The 19,341-nt window shown below is 43.1% G+C and overlaps 1 protein-coding gene across 1 annotated transcript in view; it reads left to right on the top strand.

Annotated features, from left to right (window-relative positions):
• Nucleotides 1-19,341, top strand: part of LOC115208021 (transcription factor SOX-4) — a 29,160-nt gene that overhangs the window by 3,551 nt on the left and 6,268 nt on the right. Inside the window, exons 2-3 of the mRNA XM_029775727.1 lie at nucleotides 1,241-1,435; nucleotides 19,190-19,332. The gene's annotated coding sequence lies outside the window, so the exon portion shown is untranslated. The remainder of the gene's footprint in view (nucleotides 1-1,240; nucleotides 1,436-19,189; nucleotides 19,333-19,341) is intronic.

Here is a 19,341-nt window from a genome sequence, read left to right as displayed (position 1 = left end):
AATCAACTCCTTTGTTTTGCTGACGTTGAGGGAGAGGTTGTTATCCTGGCACCACAATGTGTGTGTGTGTGTGTGTGTGTGTGTGTGTGTGTGTGTGTGTGTGTGTACGTGTGTGTGTGTGTGTGTACGTGTGTGTGTGTGTGTGTACGTGCGCCTGTGAGAGACAGAAAGAATGAGAGAAATAAAGAAAGGGAGAGGCACTGTAGAGAGAGACCTTATTCTCTACCTCATCTTCTCCAAAGGGGGTAGCACAGCAGCAGCAGCAGGCCTGTGTGTGTTGGTACGCTGATTAGGCCAGTGGAGCACCTAACAGCTGGAGTCCTGCTCTGCTCTGCTCAGGGAGGCGGCAGGGAGGGAGGGAAGTGGTGCAGGGATGAGCCAGGTTTGGCAGAATTTCAAATGGGGGGGGAAGAAATAAGCCTTTAAAGCATTCTGATGACTGAAGGCAGGCAGAGAGACACATCTTTGATTCAGACTCTCCTGAGTCTTCTTTGTTTTAAAGGAGGGAGCCCTCCTCTCACTCAAATCACCTCAAGACAACTTGTATCTTTAGAGAGTTACTTTTGAACTTGGGTATTAAAATGGAAACTTTGAGCGAGTGAAACCTCCTTTTCTTTTGAGACATGCCTCTAATATAATTCCTTTGTCTGAATGCATTTTTTTTTGGTCTTAAAAAGCATAGTATCTTTGGATTGCATTAGTCTTCATGAAGTAGAGGTTATTGTAGACTAGTGAAAGTAAGAGTTACTGAAATATTTGAAATACAAGACAGCCTTTTCTTTTTTCTTATACCACTTGATATTGTACTGTATGCCTTTCTTGTATTACTGGTTTTAATTGAGCTTTGGTGTTCATATTGCATTCAAATATGTGACACAATGAGTCTTATGCTTTCTAGCCTATTCCCAGTTTTATCACCACTAACTTCTATATCATCGCCCACATGCCTATCTTCCCATCCCACAGAAGTTATATTTTGGTCCTTTGTAGCTCAGTTGGTAGAGCATGGCGCTTGTAACGCCAGGGTAATGGGTTCGATTCCCAGGACCACCCATACGTAAAATGTATGCATGCATGACTGTACGTCGCTTTGGACAAAAGCATCTGCTAAATGGCATATATTATTGTATATTATATATATTGTTATGTACTTTTTCCATTATTCAATTTCCAGTAGCGCATTCGATAATTTTCCTAAGAACTTCTTATGAATAATAAATGTTTTTTTTTTTTTTTACAGGAAACACAAAAGGAGGCTGAGGAGGAGGAGGATGATAATTCCTGGGGAAGCTAGACCAGCACAACAGGCTCCCTGGAGACCAAACAGATGTTTACATTTGAGCTACATCAAAGACACATCACAAAACATGCCAATGATGCCAGCGAGCCCCAGGAAGGAAGGCCTGCCTAGCTTGTCACAAAAACATCTTCTCAGGTTTGCTGCTTGATGCTGCTAAATTCATTAATGAGTGAGAATTTGAGAGAAGACAAGACAAGCACTTCCTCAAACAAGGTTTTGAGATGGAAGCGAAATGACTATGTGAGCTTTTGTGGCTCATCTAAATTAACCTGTGAAGAAATGAGACACTCTAGACACATGGAATATTGGTGAGATTAAAGGTGCTACACATAAGATTAGATTTTTATCTTTACATTGTAATTTTCAGAAAATGTCCATAATATATCTGCAGTAATAGTGGAACGATAGTGTTTCACAGAATTATTTACTAAGGGTGTGCCGATCTCGTCATACTCGTATTCGTAATCATATCCGTTTTCAAATCAAATCAAATTGTATTAGTCACATGCGCCAAATACAACAGGTGTAGACCTCACAGTGAAATGCTTACTTACAAGCCCTTAACCAACAATGCAGTTTAAAAAAAATATGATTAAGAAATAAAAGTAACAAGTAATTAAAGCATTAAAATAACAATAGCGAGACTATATACAGGGGGGTACTGTTACAGGGTCAATGTGCGGGGACACCGGTTAGTCGAGGTAACTGAGGTAATATGTACATGTAGGTAGAGTTATTAAAGTGATTATGCATAGATGATAACAACAGAGAGTGGCTGCGGTGTAAAAGGGGGGGGGGGTGGCAATGCAAATAGTCTGGGTAGCCATTTGATTAGATGTTCAGCAGTCTTATGGCTTGGGGGTAGAAGCTGTTGAGAAGCCTCTTGGACCTAGACTTGACGCTCCTATAACGCTTGCCGTGCGGTAGCAGAGAGAACAGTCTATGACTAGGGTGGCTGGAGTCTTTGACAATTTTTAGGGCCTCACTTCACACTTCTTAATTGGGTTTACTTGTGATAGGAAAACGTGGAAGTGGCTTTAAATATCGGTAAAGCCTATATCTCAAATGCGCATTACTGCGATATCACTCAGAGTGCATCTCAGAGCGCATCGTTATGTTCCTTCACTCATTCACACACATTGTTCAAAGGTAAACGACCCCAACAGATGAAAATGCACATGATTTACTTATTTAGTCCTATTCAATTATCAACGAAATAGGCTAATAAGTAGCCTAATGCATGGCTGGCTACTACTGCTTGCATTTATTCCAGACAGATTTAGATGAAGGTAGGCTAGTTCACTTGCCCCATATATTGTTTCACTTTCGAGAGGAGCAAAACTTTTGTCTCTCTCCCAACACTTATGCCACAACATAAAAAATGTATATATCATTTATATACAGTACCAGTCAAAAGTTTGGACACACCTACTCAATCAGTGCATATGTAGAATTCAGTGTTATTTGGACTATTTTCTACATTGTAGAATAATAGTGAAGACATCAAAATGATGAAATAACACACATGGAATCATGTAGTAACAAAAAAAGTGTTAAACAAATCAAAATATATTTTATATGTGAGATTCTTCAAAGTAGCCACCCTTTGCCTTGATGACAGCTTTGCACACACTTGGCATATTTTGATTTGTTTAACACTGTTTTTGTTACTACATGATTCCATTTGTGTTATTTCATAGTTTTGATGTCTTCACTATTATTCTACAATGTAGAAAATAGTTTAAAAAAAATCAGAAAAACCCTTGAATGAGTAGGTGTGTCCAAACTTTTGACTGGTACTGTATATAAAACTACATTTGTAATTTTATCTTTGAATGATCTGTTTCTCGGTAAAAATGCCTGGACAAGAAGAAATAATAACTGCAAGCAAGCATCTGTTTGGATCACGAAATAATGACAGACATCGTCAGCAATGGAATAATTACACGGACAGACAAAGTAGTCCCCCTAAACAACGTCAAGTAGACAGACAAAAACAACCATATGGCCTCAGCAAAGTCAACGGATTCGGATTCATACATGATGTTTGGAGAAGGGGAGACTTGTGCCCTGAGACGAGTGACTGTGAATGAGTGAAATAGAGCCATGAGTGTATGTCTGGGGAAATGAGAGCAGAGGGATGGACAATTACAAAAAATACTTGTGTCATAATGGTATTCTGAAAATTCTCCATATCCATTACGATACTCGTTTTGTTCGAGTACACCCCTATTACTTATGGGCCAGTTTGTGATTGGCTGTTATATTCGCCTATTGATTTCTCCCGCTGGAGGGTATCCGTTGTCAAAATGGGAAAGCTGTTTTGACTTTGTGGCTGTGTTATCTAGTGGGAATCGGGTCAAGCGGCCAATGTAGAAATCGCATCCTGGTTGCTAAAATTCTACACTGTTCGCTCATTTTCAGTTTATGTGAGAAAACAAGCACTGAATATAGTATGAAATCATTGTACCAAAATGTCGTTTTTACATCTGTTTGAAACTGGTGGACCAAAACCGAAAGTAAAAGGCTCAAGCACGAGTCCCCGACACCTTATGGGGAAATTGAATGCGGGTGAGGGGGGAGATTTGTTTTGAATGCAGCCTAGTGCTGTTGCAATTCACCTAGCTTTATAGGGGAGAAATTCAGAAAACTAATATTAATATGAAAGAGAGAACATTTGCTGTTCAAGTAGGCCTGCATAGTATATATCATTGTTTAATAAGAAAATACATCATTGCTTAAATCAGGCACGCTTTCAGGAGTTAAAACTCATTTTAATGTGTCTTGACACAACACAAGAGAACATGTTTTTACAGTACTGTGTTCCAGTATAATGCATTGCCAGAGAAAGATCTACAGTATAAGCTCTTGGCTCTGAGCGGCGATGATAACACACAAACATTTCTTCGCATTAGGGTTATAAAAATCTGCATATTGAGTATCAGTGTTGAAATAGCATCCAGTCAGAACAAGGAGCCAGGATTAGACATGGGGCATTTTTTCTCATCTTCCTTTTCTTCACACCTAGCCCCCTCCTCCGCTCCGCTCACTCACACTCTCCCCAATGCAAATGAGCATGATACCCATGAAATTAAAATGCAGTTCCCCAGAGATAGCCACACAGATTATGGCATACTGCGGGAATTTGGAGATATATATGTCATGGTGAGTCAAATTAATTTCACGATAGGCCGAGACTTAAAACGATGTCATACCTCCATGTCTGGCATGTACATTGTGTGTCCATTAATTAGATTTGCTGTTGGAGGGGTAATAAATCACAACTCCAGTCACTTCCTTCTGTAATGACACCCCAGCTGCATCAGCAAAGCACTCCGTCTCACAACATGCAGTGGTGTAAAGTACCTAAGTCAAAATACTTTGAAGTACTACTTAAGTCATTATTTGGGGTATTTATTTATTTTACTAGGCAAGTCAGTTAAGAGCAAATTCTTATTTTCAATGACAGCCTAGGAACAGTGGGTTAATTGCCTATTCAGGGGCAGAACGACAGATTTGTTCCTTGTCAGCTCAGGGATTTGAACTTGCAACCTTTCGGTTACTAGACCTTTCGGTTACTAGACCAATGCACTAACCACTAGTCAACCCTGCCGCCCCATCTGTGGGTATCTGTACTTTACTTGAGTATTTACACTACCGTTCAAAAGTTTGGGGTCACTTCGAAATGTCCTTGTTTTTGAAAGAAAAGCATTCTTCTAGGCAGAGTTCCTCTATCCAGTGTCTGTGTTATTTTGCCCATTTTAATATTTTCTTTTTATTGGCCAGTCTGAGATATGGCTTTTTCTTTGCAACTCTGCCTAGAAGGCCAGCATCCCGTAGTCGCCTCTTCACTGTTGACGTTGAGACTTGTGTTTTGCGGGTACTATTTAATGAAGCTGCCAGTTGAGGACTTGTGCGGCGTCTGTTTCTCAAACTAGACACTCTAATGTACTTGTCCTCTTGCTCAGTTGTGCACCTGAGCCTCCTACTCCTCTTTCTATTCTGGTTAGAGCCAGTTTGCACTGTTCTGTGAAGGGAGTAATACACAGCGTTGTACCAGATCTTCAGTTTCTTGGCAATTTCTTGCATGGAATAGCCGTCATTTCTCAGAACAAGAATAGACTGACGAGTTTCGGAAGAAAGGTCTTTGTTTCTGGCCATTTTGAGCCTGTTAATGAACCCACAAATGCTGATTCTCCAGATACTCAACTAGTCTAAAGAAGGCCAGGTTTATTGCTTTTTTTAAAAGAACAACAGTTTTCAGCTGTGCTAACATAATTGCAAAAGGGTTTTCTAATGATCAATTAGCCTTTTAAAATTAGAAACTTGGATTAGCTAACACAACAGGAGTGATGGTTGCTGGTAATGGGCCTCTGTACGCATATGTAGATATTCCATTAAAAATCAGCTGTTTCCAGCTACAATAGTCATTTACAACATTAACAATGTCTACACTGTATTCCTGATCAATTTGATGTCATTTTAATGGACAAAAAATGTGCTATTCTTTCAAAAACAAGGACATTCCTAAGTGACCCCAAACTTTTGAACGGTAGTGTATTTTTTTGACAACTTTTCCGTTTACTTCACTAGACATCTAAAGAAAATATGTACCTTTTACTTCCTCACACCACTTAGAAACAAGGGGCTGAGAATCTCCGCCTACATAGATGATTAACTGCTTGGCTCCCGATACTGGGAACGAGTAGTACGAAACCCAAATTCCCTTGTAACCCATCTCTCCGAGCTAGGGTTCAAGATCAATCAGAAAAAGTGCTGTTTGGTGCCAAAAGAGAGAATAGAATACCTAGAATAGCTAGGCGTGAGGCTGGCAGGCAGCACTCTCGGAAGACTGCACCACTTCGTTCCCGACAGTGCCACTCCTTGTTCCACAGGGGGCGCTCATCACGTTCAAGACGTGCCTCCGAGGGCCGGGGTTGATGGGGTCCACCATCTCAGTAGTCGAATCAAATTAAATTGTATTTGTCACATGCTTCGTAAACAACAGGTGTAGATTAGCAGTGACATGCTTACTTACGGGACATTCCCAACAATGCAGAGAGAAAGAAAATAGAAGAAAAATGTTAAAATAATAACACAAGGTATAAATACACAATGAGTATCGATAACTTGGCTATATACTGTACAGTGCCATTCAGAAAGTATGTATACCCCTTGACTTATTCCACATTTTGTTGTGTTACAGCCTGAATTAAAAATGGATAAAAAAAAGAATAACAATCTCACCCATCTACACACAATACCCCATATTGACAAAGTGAAAATGAAATCCAGAAATATATAATTTACAGAAGTATTCATACCCCTGAGTCAATAGATTTTAGAATCACCTTTGGCAGCAATTACAGCTGTGAGTCTTTCTGGGTAAGTCTCTAAGAGTTTTACACACCCGAATTGTACAATATTATTTAAAAAGTTCTTCAAGCTCTGCCAAGTTGGTTGTTGATCATTGCTAGACAGCCATTTTCAAGTTGCTATAGATTTTCAAGACAATTTAAGTCAAAACTTCAACTAGGCCACTCAAAAACATTCAATGTCGTCTTGGTAAGCAACTCAAGTGTATATTTGGCCTTGTGTTTTAGGTTATTGTCCTGCTGAAAGGTGAATTTGTCTCCCAGTGTCTGTTGGAAAGCAGACTGAACCAGGTTTCCCTCTAGGATTTTGCCCGTGCTTAGCTCTATGCCGTTTCTTTTTAACCTAAAAAACTCCCTAGTCCTTGTCAATGACAAGCATACCCATTACATGACGCAGTCAACACCATCCTTGAAAATATGAAGAGGTGTACTCAGTGATGGGTTGTGTTGGATTTGCCCCAAACAATGCTTTGTATTCAGGACATAAAGTTAATTTCTTTGCCAAATATTTTGCAGGTGTCCTTTAGTGCCTTGTTGCAAACAGGATGCATGTTTTGGAATATTTGTATTCTGTATAGGCTTCCTTATTTGCACTCTGTATATTAGGTTAGTGCTGTGGAGTAACTACAATGTTGTTGATCCATCCTCTCTGTAACTGTTTTAAAATCACCATTGGCCTCATGGTGAAATCCCGGAGCGGTTTCCTTCCTCTCCGGCAACTGAGTTAGGAAGGACGGCTCTATCTTTGTAGTGACTGGGTTTATTGATACACAATCCAAATTGTAATTAATAACTTCACCATGGATATTCAATGTCAGCTTTTTTTATTTTTACCCATCTACCAATAGGTGCCCTTCTTTGCAAGGCATTGGAAAACCTTCCTGGTCTTTGTGGTTTGAAATTCACTGCTTGACAGATATTTGTATGTGTGGGGTACAGAGATGAGGTAGTCATTCAAAAATCATGTTATACACTATTATTGAGTCCATGCAGTTTATTACGTGACTTGTTAAGCAAATATTTACTCCTGAACTTATTTAGGCTTACCATAACAAAGGGGTTGAATACTCATTGACTCAGCTTTTCATTTTTAATACATTTGTAAAAAATTCTAAAAACATAATTCCACTTTGACATTATGGGGTATTATGTGTAGGCCAGTGACACAAAATCTCAATGTAATACATTTTTAATTCAGGCTGTAACACAGCAAAATGTGGAAAAAGTCAAGGTGTGTGAATACTTTCTGAAGGCGCTGTACACGGGATACCAGTACCGAGTTGATGTAGTACCTCTCGGCCTACTGAGAATGAGAGACTTCCAGTGCCGGGTGTTTGCCCAATGTCTGTGTACACGGCGTCACCTCAATCATCAGATAAAGGTGACCTCTGCATGTCTCTCAGCTCTTCGCCACAGGAAGAGCACCGCGATCTTCATTAATGACACTCCCCTAGGGGTAGTGACAACGAGGAACGTGATGGTGACAGATGCGTCACTATCGGGCTGGGGCACGGTTCATGAGTAAAAAGCAATAAACGTGTGGAGTGTGGACCCCACAACTCTGCATTGCTCACATAAATTACCTCGAATTGATGACAGTGTTTCTTTCACTGAAACACTTTCTATGTCTTGATCAGAACGGACAATACGACTGTAGTGGCGTACATCAACCGCCTGGGTGGCACACGCTCCATGTGCTTACACAGACTATCGGTCAGTATTATTATGGGGAGCAGAGCACATCTACTGTCCCTACACACGATTAATGTCCCGGGCCTACTGAATATGGGAGCAGACTTAATGTCCAGAGGGAATGCCTATCAAGGGGACCGGAGATTCCTTCCGGGGGAACGCTTGTCCCTCGTCTTGGTAGCACGTCGACTGCAAGGCTAGCTCTGGATAGCAGAGATCCTTCTCCTGCTGTACAACAAGCCTTTTGCAACTCCCGTTACTCCCCTCTGGGCCTGGCCTGTGAGAGGTTAAATCTGGATGTGACAAGCCTGCCTCTGAGTCATTGAGACTATCCAGAGTACTAGGGCCCCTTCTACACGCTCACTGTATGGAAACAAGTGGTGCGTTTTTTGAGCAGTGCCGTGACCGAAAACAGATCATTCCTTACCAATGCTCTGTATCCAAGGTTTTATGCTTTCTGCAGGACCTTTTGAACAGAGGGAAGTTTTTCTCCACTGTTAAGGTCTATCTAGCCGCTATCTCTGCCTTTTCATATAGGCTTCGTCAAGAACACGGTGGGGAAACACCCCTTGTTATGTCGTATCATGAACGGGGCATGTCGCTTACGTCCAATTCCAAGTCTTTAGTCCTGTCATGGGATTTGTCTATTATGCTTGAGGCTATTTCACAGCAGACTTTTGAGACGCTGGAAAATATGGAGATGAAATATCTCTCCTTTAAAACCGCTTTACTGGTCGCCCATACATCCGAAAAGGGAGTGAGTGAGCTGCATGCACCGTCAGTTCATCATTTGTGCCTAAAGTTTTGCCCGGGGCTTTTCCAAGGTTACCTTGTTGCTCAACCCCACCTTTATGCCTAAGGTTAGTGGCAATCCACCTGCCGCTTTTCCCTTCTATTGACACCGTTAGTGTCCAGTACGCGTGTTGTGCAGATTCTCGTTGTGTCCTGAGTGCATCCCTGCAAGGGGAGGCCCCTTTCTCGTCAACGGTTATCACATTGAATTGTGGAAGCTATTATATTGGCCTATAATAGCAAGGGGTTACAGTCTCTGGAAGGCCTGAGGGCTCACTTCACCAGAGGTATGGCTACCTCTTGGGTACTGTTCAAGGGCATCTCCTTACAGGAGATTTGCGATACGGCTTGTAGGGCACCCCCTCATACTTTTATGAGGATCTACCGACTAGACGTCACCGCCCCTTCATTGGCACATACTGTCCTCAGTGTCAGGGCCTCTGACGGTTGATATGTGAGACTGCTTGGCTTCAGAGAGCATGTGCGATACGGGAGTTGGCCATATCCCACTAGTGAGGTGTCAAAACGAGTAATTGAAAGAGAACTCAAGGTTACTTGCATAACCCTGGTTCTCTGATATTATGAGTGAGACATCTCACCTAGGGTTGCAAAATTCCCTGGTTTTCCAGAAATCCTAGTTTGGGAATTTTGCAACCCTACACTCACCATATTTCCCTACTCGCAATAAGAATTCGGCGTGCTCGAGAATGATCAGACGGCAGGCGAGTGGCTCTTAAGCATGAGTGGAGGGGTTCTCTCATTCGCCACTCGACCTGTCTGTCTCCGACAGACGTGTATAATTGGCTATTCGAGCTACTTAGAGATGTTGATGAATCCCACTAGTGAGATGTCTCACTCATAATATCAGAGAACCGGGGTGACGCAAGTAACCTTAAGTGTTATTCAGGTTCATCGTCTAGACGTGCTGCCATGGCTGCCTCCACAGACTCAGCTGGGGTTAGCCCCCCCTCCCCTCCCCTCCCCTCTCTCTCTCTCTCTCTCTCTCTCTCTCTCTCTCTCTCTCTCTCTCTCTCTCTCTCTCTCTCTTTCACCTCTCCCTTTCACCTCTCCCTTTCTCACTCTTCCTCTCTCTCTCCCCCTCTGTCTATCTCTGTCTCTCTCTCTTTCTTTCTCTGTCTCCTCATGTCCATCACTCTCAGTCGGAGGTAATAATCATTATCTGGCTACAGCACAGAGCTGCTGAGAGGTGTCCCTGCGGGGGTCTGTCTGCTGGAAATGTATGGCCCCTTCGTAGCAAAGTCACACAGAGATGGAAGGGTCTGCAGCCGCCGCCAAGCCTCCCAGACTCTGTCTTGCATTTAAATGGCAGTAAATCGGCACTCATTTACCCCGTGTCTGTCATTTTCCGATGTAATGGTGTCTGATGGGAAAAGGTGTGATTTTACTGGCGGAGCTGTCAAGGCTGATTCCCCCAATGCAGCGCTGAAATACAGAGAGTAGGAAGAGCTTTTCTAGCACCTGAGTGAGAGATAGAAGACATACTGATCTGTTTTACCTTCAGGAGTGATTGAGTGCTGGTGAGGTGTATGTAGGAGAGGTGTCCTAGAAAGACCCCAGTCATATCTGGTTGTATGTATATCATGGTTTGGGCCTTTCGGGTCCCTAGTTATTGTGAATGATACACAATGGTAATGGGGTCTTTTTTCAAGCATTCTGCTTTTATCTCACTAGATGTCATAGCTGTCATAATAGTTGCTGACTTGAAAGGAAATGCAATAGTAGTCGTTCCTCCCGCTTAAGGACAGTATATTGGCAGGCTGTAAGTTTCACAGATGAGAACTAGTAAAGTAGGTATAACTGGAGGCAGAAAAGGAGGACAGAAGGCTGGTTTTAAAGGCCAATGGTAGAAATCACTGAAGTGAAAATAAAGGTTTTGCACAAATAAAGGGAATGCCCAATTTACTGTACAATGCCATGCAATAAAGGTATCTCGTTATTTCCTTGCTCTTAACAGATACCTGCACTTTCAGCCTATGACAGTGAAAAGTTATCACCAATCAGAAATCGTCTCACCTGGCCTTAGCAATTCACATTCACTCTGCACTCCTCTCTCTCCCCCTTCCTTCCAGCGCCAAACACTAACAATACAGCCTCTCCTCACACGGTAGAGGTCCCAGAACACAACAGCATGAGCCAGGGTGCATTAGCATTCACTGTGCCAGAGGTTACAGGGAGTCTATCAACTCGTTAGTGAAGGAGAGGCCCTTTAAACTGGCAGATGCTGAAGAAAGAGGCAGGCAGGCAGAGCGAACCGAGTGGGAGCAGAGCAGCTTCCATCCACGGGCCTCCCTGTTGGCATGCCGGGCACAGCTGGGGCTCAGCCCAGCCTTGGAGAGAGATCAAAACTGAGGGCGATACAGGGGAGGCAGGTCCCACCATGGGGGGGGTGGGGGGGTTGATCATGCTGGTATACCCCTACTGCCAAGATCAAAATGGAGGGGAAGGAATATTAAACCCTGGGCTGGGGCTGCCTGGCAGGCAGACAGTAATTGGTACAGGATTGTGACCTCCGGCGCTTGCAGGGCTCCTCTCCACTCCTCCTGCTCCTTGCACAGGAACTGCAAAGCAAAGCAGAGCAGAACTGAGTTCCGCCCGACTGAGGCGGTGAAGATGGGGATGGGGAGTAGACACGTACACATGCAGGCACACATGAGCACACACATTGTACAGTATACACACGCACACATATTTGTGAAACTGTAAGCGCGGCGTAACAATCCAGTGCCAGTGAGTGGGAGTGTCAACACAATGTGATATCACTGCTTCTCTGGCCATAAACACACCAGGCCCCTCAGTGGCAGAGGAGACAAAACGTCACAACAACTTCCAACACCAATCGACCTTACGGAGCATACATTTCAGAAGGGGGGGTTCAAAGTCAATCAAATCACATCATTCACCTTCATCGTTCTCCCTCTCCTTCTCCCTCTCATTCGCCAATGGGTTTTCACTCACACAAATCGATGTGAGTGGTCGTATGAGAGGTGCTTTATACTTCAAAATATTTACTTTAAAAAACACACACAAAAAACGCTATTCCTACTCTATCTGCATGCAGCGCGCCCAGTATAGTGGGGCTTCTGTGCTGTTTTTAATCTGCAGGACTAGACAGACTCCTCGGGCTGGCCATCCCCTGATGCTAGTTACCATGAGTCATGCTAGATTAGAGGTAATTGGCTGCTTTGTTGTCCTTTACCTGGGAGGGCAGATTATAAATACAGGGCTGGGAAAAAGATGGCCTCATTTCCCCCTAGAAGCTAGTTTCCTAAGGGACCTGAACAGTGATGGGAATAATGATGAAGCAGCCTCTGAGGAGAGAGAACATGAGAGTGAGTCAGAGGCTGCATCTGAAATGGCACCCTATTGCCTATGTAGTGCACTAGATATGACAGGGCCAATAGGTTCTGGTCAAAAGTAATAAGCTAAAAATGGAATAGGGTACCATTTCTCTCTCAACAAATGAATTCTCCTCCATTCAATGTGAATTATTCTCTCTGTGACAAATTGTGCAAGATGGAGAATTCAACACAATGTTCTTATGAGTGTTACTTGATTCTTCTCTAGCTAATATCCAGAAAACGTCTAGAAAACATGTTTCTATAATGACAGACAGAGTTGTTTATTACGCTTAAGAGGATGAACTTTGTTTTGATGAACTTCTATTGGCCGTCTGAGCCTCACCCAAACCATATGTTCCTTGGTCATTGCATGCAAAAACAAACCGAAAGTACTAGAGTGTATTTAGCGTAATAATCCACCACAAATCCCTAACTTTTGCTTAGATTAGAGTGCCTAAATGTTAACTATCTGTTTATTCCGCCTCAGCAAAGGGGACATAGATCCCCCAAAATCAGCAGGCAGCCTTTAAATAAAGCGTAATGCTGAGATCTGTGTCTCTATGAGGGGTTTGATATCCCCCACAAAAGCCTCTATTGACTTTAATGACAAACAGATGCCTTTACTTAAATACTTAGATAGTGGGAGGTAATACAAAAAAACATGTTATAAATGCTAATATTTGTTAATCTAATGCTGGTAGAGTTGTGAGCCTTCTAGAGTCCAAGCTTGGCACGGTGAGAGCATACTGTCGTACCCCTCACTCCCAAATCCCATTGCAATACAGTCTGCCCTCCAGTGACAATGACAAAGCCAGGACTGTGATTTGTTATTAAGGGATACAGTGCATTCGGAAAGTATTCAGACCCCTTCCCTTTTCCACATTTTGTTACGTCACAGCCTTATTCTAAAATGGAGTAAATGTTTCTTTATTCTCATAAATCTACAAATAATACCCCATAATGACAAAGCAAAAACAGGTTTTTAAAAATGTTAGCAAATTTATTACAAATAAAAAACAGAAATACCTTATTTGCATAACTATTCAGATCCTTTGTTATGAGACTCGAAATTGAGCTCAGGTGCATCCTGTTTCCATTGATCATACTTGAGATGTTTCTACAACTTGATTGAAGTACACCTGTGGTAAATTCAATTGATTGGACATGATTTGGAAAGGCATAAACCTGTCTGTATAAGGTCTCATAGTTGACAGTGAATGTCAGAGCAAAAAACAAAAATCAAGCCACGAGGTCGAAGAAATTGTCCATAAGCTCCGAGACAGGATTGAGTCGAGGCACAGATCTAGTAAAGGGTACGAAAATATTTCTGCTGCATTGAAGGTCCCCAAGAACACAGTGGCCTCCATCATTCTTAAATTGAAGAAGTTTGGAACCACCAAGTCTCTTCCTAGAGCTGGCCACCCAGCCAAACAGAGCAATCGGGGGAGAAAGGCCTTGATCAGGGAGGGGACAAAGAACCCAAAGCTCACTCTGACAGAGCTCCAGAGTTCCTCTTTGGAGATGGGAGAACCTTCCAGAAGGACAACCATTTCTGCAGCACTCCACCAATCAGGCCTTTATGGTAGAGTGGCCAGCCGGAAGCCACTCCTCAGTAAAAGACACATGACAGCCTTCTTGGAGTTTGCCGAAAGGCACCTGAAGGACTCTCAGACCATGAGAAATAACATTCTCTGTTCTGATGAAACCAAGACTGAACTCTTTGGCCTGAATGCCAAGCGTCATATCTGGAGGAAACCTGGCTCCATCCCCACGGTGAAACATGGTGGTGGCAGCATCATGCTGTGGGGAAAGATGAACGGAGCAAAGTACAGAGAGATCCTTGATGAAAACCTTCTCCAGAGCGCTCATGAACTCAGACTGGGGCGAAGATTCCCCTTCCAACAGGACAATGACCCTAAGCACACAGCCAAGACAACGCAGGAGTGGCTTCGGTTACAAGTCTTTGAGTGGCCAAGCCAGAGCCTAGACTGGAACCTGATCGAACATCTCTGGAGAGACCTGAAAATAGCTTTGCAGCGATGCTCCCCATCCAACCTGACAGAGCTTGAGAGGATCTGCAGAGAAGAATGGGAGAAACTCCCAAAATACAGGTGTACCAAGCCTGTAGCATCATACCCAAGAAGGCTATAATCGCTGCCAAAGGTGCTTCAGCAAAGTACTGAGTAAAGGGTCTGAATACTTATGTACATGTGATGTTTCATTTTTTTTTTTTAATGTTTTTTAAAAAAATAAACATTTGCTTTGTCATTATGGGATATTGTATGTAGATTGATGAGGGAAATAAACAATTTAATCAATTTTAGAATAACGCTGTAACATAACAAAATGCAGAAACATTCAAGGGATTTGAATACTTTCTGAATGCACTCTAGGTGCCTAAACTATACATATTTATATTGATGTCACCTCAGTGTCAACCCCCATTTCTTAGCTCAACATTTGAGCCAAATAACTGACCAAGGTGAGTCATAAGTGTGTGTGTCTCTGTCTGCGTGCGTGCGTGCGTGCGAGTGTGTGTGTGCTTTCGCCCCCGCCAGGGGCTGGAGGTTAGAGAACTCAAAGGGATAATAGCATTGAAACCGTATGAATGGCTAATAAGTCGATGAACGTACAGTATCTCAGGAGATGGAGTTGCCTATGGTAGCGAGAGTAAGAGAGACCTGCATTGATATGGATGGTTTCAGTGGCTCTAATGGGAGCGTTGGTGAAATGTTTGTCTTTAACGATGTGTTTGTCTCATGAATAAGAAAGGAGTTTGGTGGATGGGAAACACTTTGGCCTTCGGATGGGAGGAGCCTGTTGTCTCAAGTGCTCTTGAGCGAGGCCCCCCTTTTAAACCTCAGCTGTCACTGCCATGCCACATGGCCAGAGTTTTATTTTATTTATTTCATTTTATCGCCTCCACTTAGACACTGACCCCCGAGGAATGACTTGACCCGTCCAATCCTCCTCCCTCATTCAAGGAGAGCCTGAGAGCACTCAGCGGCTCGGACCAGTTCAAGCGCAAGGTAGGGGGAGAGAGAGTAAATGTTGAAATGACCTCGCGTTGCAGGTTCCTGTGTGAAGTGACGCTTCCAGCACTATAGCCTACAGTACATAACATATAGAGCTATGACATCATTCTATACATAATGAAGGTAAACAACAGCATTGAAACAAGAATCCCTAATTTGAAATAGTAGAGAGACCATCCTTACAGGCCTCCTTGTTGTGAGTTCCTCAGCTTCCCCGTTAGCAGTCCTCCCAGCCTCTCACATGGAGTTGGTAGATGATGTAATTGCCCTTTCGTAGGCTACAGAAGCCATTGTGGAGGCCACCGCAAGACATTTGATAATACAGTAACAGAATGGATATAGCTAAATGAATATAAACTGCATTGTCATCTCTTGCCAATAAAATGTTTTTGCGGCCTCCTTTATTAGATGGGCTGCTGAGTGCTGGTAATGGTGGCTGGGCGTGATGAGCGAGAGCAGTGAGACAAGGCACTGCATGCCCAGTAAAAGTGTTTGTGACTGGACCAGGATGTGTTAATATAGGCTGTCCTCTCTCTCCTTCACCTCTAGCATCTCAGATGCAGCGTAGGGGTTGTGTTTCTATTCTGATAAATGAACAGGAGGATGAGCAGAGAGAGGGGGAGGGGAGCTGTCTTAAAGAGGTCAGGGGTCAGAGTCTGGGAGATGGGGCGGTTCACATTCGTTTCTCCTGCTTCGCTCTGCTCCGTTGGACAGTGGGGTCAAAGGTCAGAGGATGAGGGGAGAGGGGAGGGGAAGGGCCGAAATCTTGAACCTCTCAGCTGTCTGCCTGTGCACATGTTGGAGGTAATCCGCCCCCCTTCTCGTCCCCCTCCACGTCCAGCCAGAGAGTGCTCTTTGACCTTTTCGCAAGGGAAAAACACCATCTCACCCCAAACAGATTTGGCCAAGAATCAGGGCTCTTCACATAAGCAGCTCACGACCTGACATTCCTTTGACAGCGGTGTTGTTACAATATGATTCACGCTGCCAGGTTTACAAGGGCAATGCAGGCAACATGCCAATAGCACAGCGGGTGTTTTTGAGAATGGAAAGCAGTGGGCAAGCCAAGCTAACCAAACTGACTATTCACCAAAGCTTTAATTTAAAGAGTGGCTAAGAATAAAACATTTGCAAAGGAAATGTGAAAAAAGGTGCAAATTAATGTATTCATAAGAGAAAGGTTACATGTGTCTTGTGGCATGGCCAAAGCACGCTGATGCATAAATGCACAGTGTCTGTGTGTTCATTAAACCACTCATGAAGAAAATGTAGCATACATTTGCACCACTGAGAGAGCAATGCCAACAACAAATGAATGCACAGCTGAGAGTGAACAGCATCTAAAAGGTACATCCACTTTGGCAAAAAAGGAAAAGGACACATGAATGACATTAAATGGTTCAGGAGTCCAAAAAAATGAGGACACAGGTTAGAGGGTCATATATTTTTGAAAATACACATTTCAACAAATAATCATACATTTATGATTCATTTCCAGTGGATATTGACTTCTATTTACAAATGTGGTTTCATGATGGTTGGTGGGTATCAAAATGCTCACTGCATGTGACCAATAGCCATATGTGATATGATAAGACATTTATTTTTTCATTAAAAAACATATTATATAAAGCAGCAAAAGACCAAAGATTACTCTACTTTTTAACCCTCGGGGGTTAGACCCTCTTTAGTCTGAAATGAGAGCAGAGGATCTCTCGCTGTGCAGTTCTCTAGCAGACCTCTAATCCCTGAAAAATGATCTATCTGTGGGTAGAATGGTGAGGGGGGGCCAACACACACCCCTGATGCACCCCAAGCCCCCCAGGACCCCTTCTTTCCCAGCCCTTATCTGGCAGACAGCTCCACCAGGCCTGCCCCATGTGAGGGGGGGTAGAGAGAGAGGGCGTCCAATCCTCCAGCCTCCACTACAGCAATAATCGCCAGACGTGTCTGCTCTGGGATTTCGGCAGGGCCTGAAGTAGGTCGCCCACTGATTGGGTTGTTGTCATTTTGTGTGCGGCCGTGCCAGGGCTAACGTCAGTAGTATTTGTCAAAGTGAATATGTCTGACATCCAGACACTGCGCTGGCCCGGAGTCTAATGCAATGTGCTTGTGGAAGCAGACGATGAACAAGCAATAATAGAGACAGAGAGAGAGAGAGCGATTTAGAACATACCACTGTGCATTTGTTCCATTTTGCCGCTTTATAATAAGTATACTTAACACAGCATATATATATATATATATATATATATATATATATATATATATAACACGAGAGGGGTTTGGATTAAAGCCCAAAAATATTGGAACATCCAAGAAAGTGCAAGGTTGCAGTTCACTTGTCAGACTACTAACCAGCATTGATTATACCAACAGTATGTATTGCACCAAGACTGTATATATATCATAGTTGGAATGGATGTCTACTAAATACTGTTTGGGGATTTCTCAATTGGTGTATTGATGCACTAGCTCTGTCTGTCAGAATGACCAGACACACTCCTCACAGAACTTTAATGGTTCTGCCCACTCACATAATGATAGCTCATTTTAATGGACCCTTTTCCAGGATAGCAATAATGACATAGCTAATGTCAGACCAGGACATCGTGCTCATTTTTTCGTTCCACTTCAAACTTGACATTCAAATCCATAGATTCTGCATCACGGCTTCTCTCGTATCCCCTATAGGCTACCCATGAATTGAAATGCTTTATCTGAAAGCCCATCAAATGTATGGGTTCTCAGAAATGCTGAGAAGGAAAATATCACCTACATCAGTATCTGTGGAAAAGGTCTGGTCTGTCTTTATAAATCAATTAATTACTTCCTTTATCTATTTCTGAATCGCATATCAATTTATCAACTTATCTATTTATGATACAATTTATTTATTTATTGTATTTTGCAGACATGTTGCAGTCACTATACATTTTGACAGGGAAACAAACCGCAAATATACAGAGCTTGACTTTAAACAGTGAACTTTTACCTTTTTAACGCTGATAGTGTGTAGACGCGATTCAACGTGCACACATCTTTAACCCGCACAGTTTACTGGTCAACAGATTCATAACACAGAGCACTTCTCAGTTACGTAACTGTGATTTAAACATGCAGACAAGACACCGTCTTGCAGGATACACTCCAAGCTTCTTTAAAACTGCACTTAACATTTTAAACATTTAACGCCCCCTCGTTTAACATTTCAACTCCCTCGCTCAGTTTCCCTGTTCTTTCACTGTGCCTGTGCTTCACTGTATGGAGACGTTCTGCTCTTACGCACACGCACACGCGCACGCGCACACACACACACAGACACACACACACACACACACACACACTGAGCCGCTGCACGGAGTGGTGGGTGGAGGGGGAGGAGTTTATGCCAGAGGAGGTTGAGCTGTCTACTGGGAGGTTTATAGAGTAGCAGACAGGGGGGCCAGTCCCTACAAAGAGGGAATAGGTTAGAGAGAAGAGTAGACAAGGAACGAGAGTAGAGAGAGAGAGACAAACAGAGAGACAGAGACAGAGACTCAAAGAGAGTCTGCATGCAGCCAGCCTGGGACAGCTTGGTACTGTAGAAACAGCCAGACGTTCAACTCTAGCACTAATTTCCTCTCTGCTCCACAGCAAGCCCACCTGGTTCAGCTCAACACTGCATCATCAGAGCCAGCCAGTTCTCTACATATGGAGAGGGAGCCGGCTTCTTTTCAGACACTCAGCATCTAGGTCCTGAGGCAAGGGTACTGAAGCAGAGTCCTACAGAATTTCTGGTGAGTGTT

The sequence above is a fragment of the Salmo trutta genome, chromosome 14, assembly GCF_901001165.1.
Source record: "Salmo trutta chromosome 14, fSalTru1.1, whole genome shotgun sequence".
NCBI lineage: Eukaryota > Metazoa > Chordata > Actinopteri > Salmoniformes > Salmonidae > Salmo > Salmo trutta.
The sequence above is the reverse complement of the archived record's forward strand: the minus strand, read 5'-3'. Positions and strand labels throughout refer to the sequence as shown.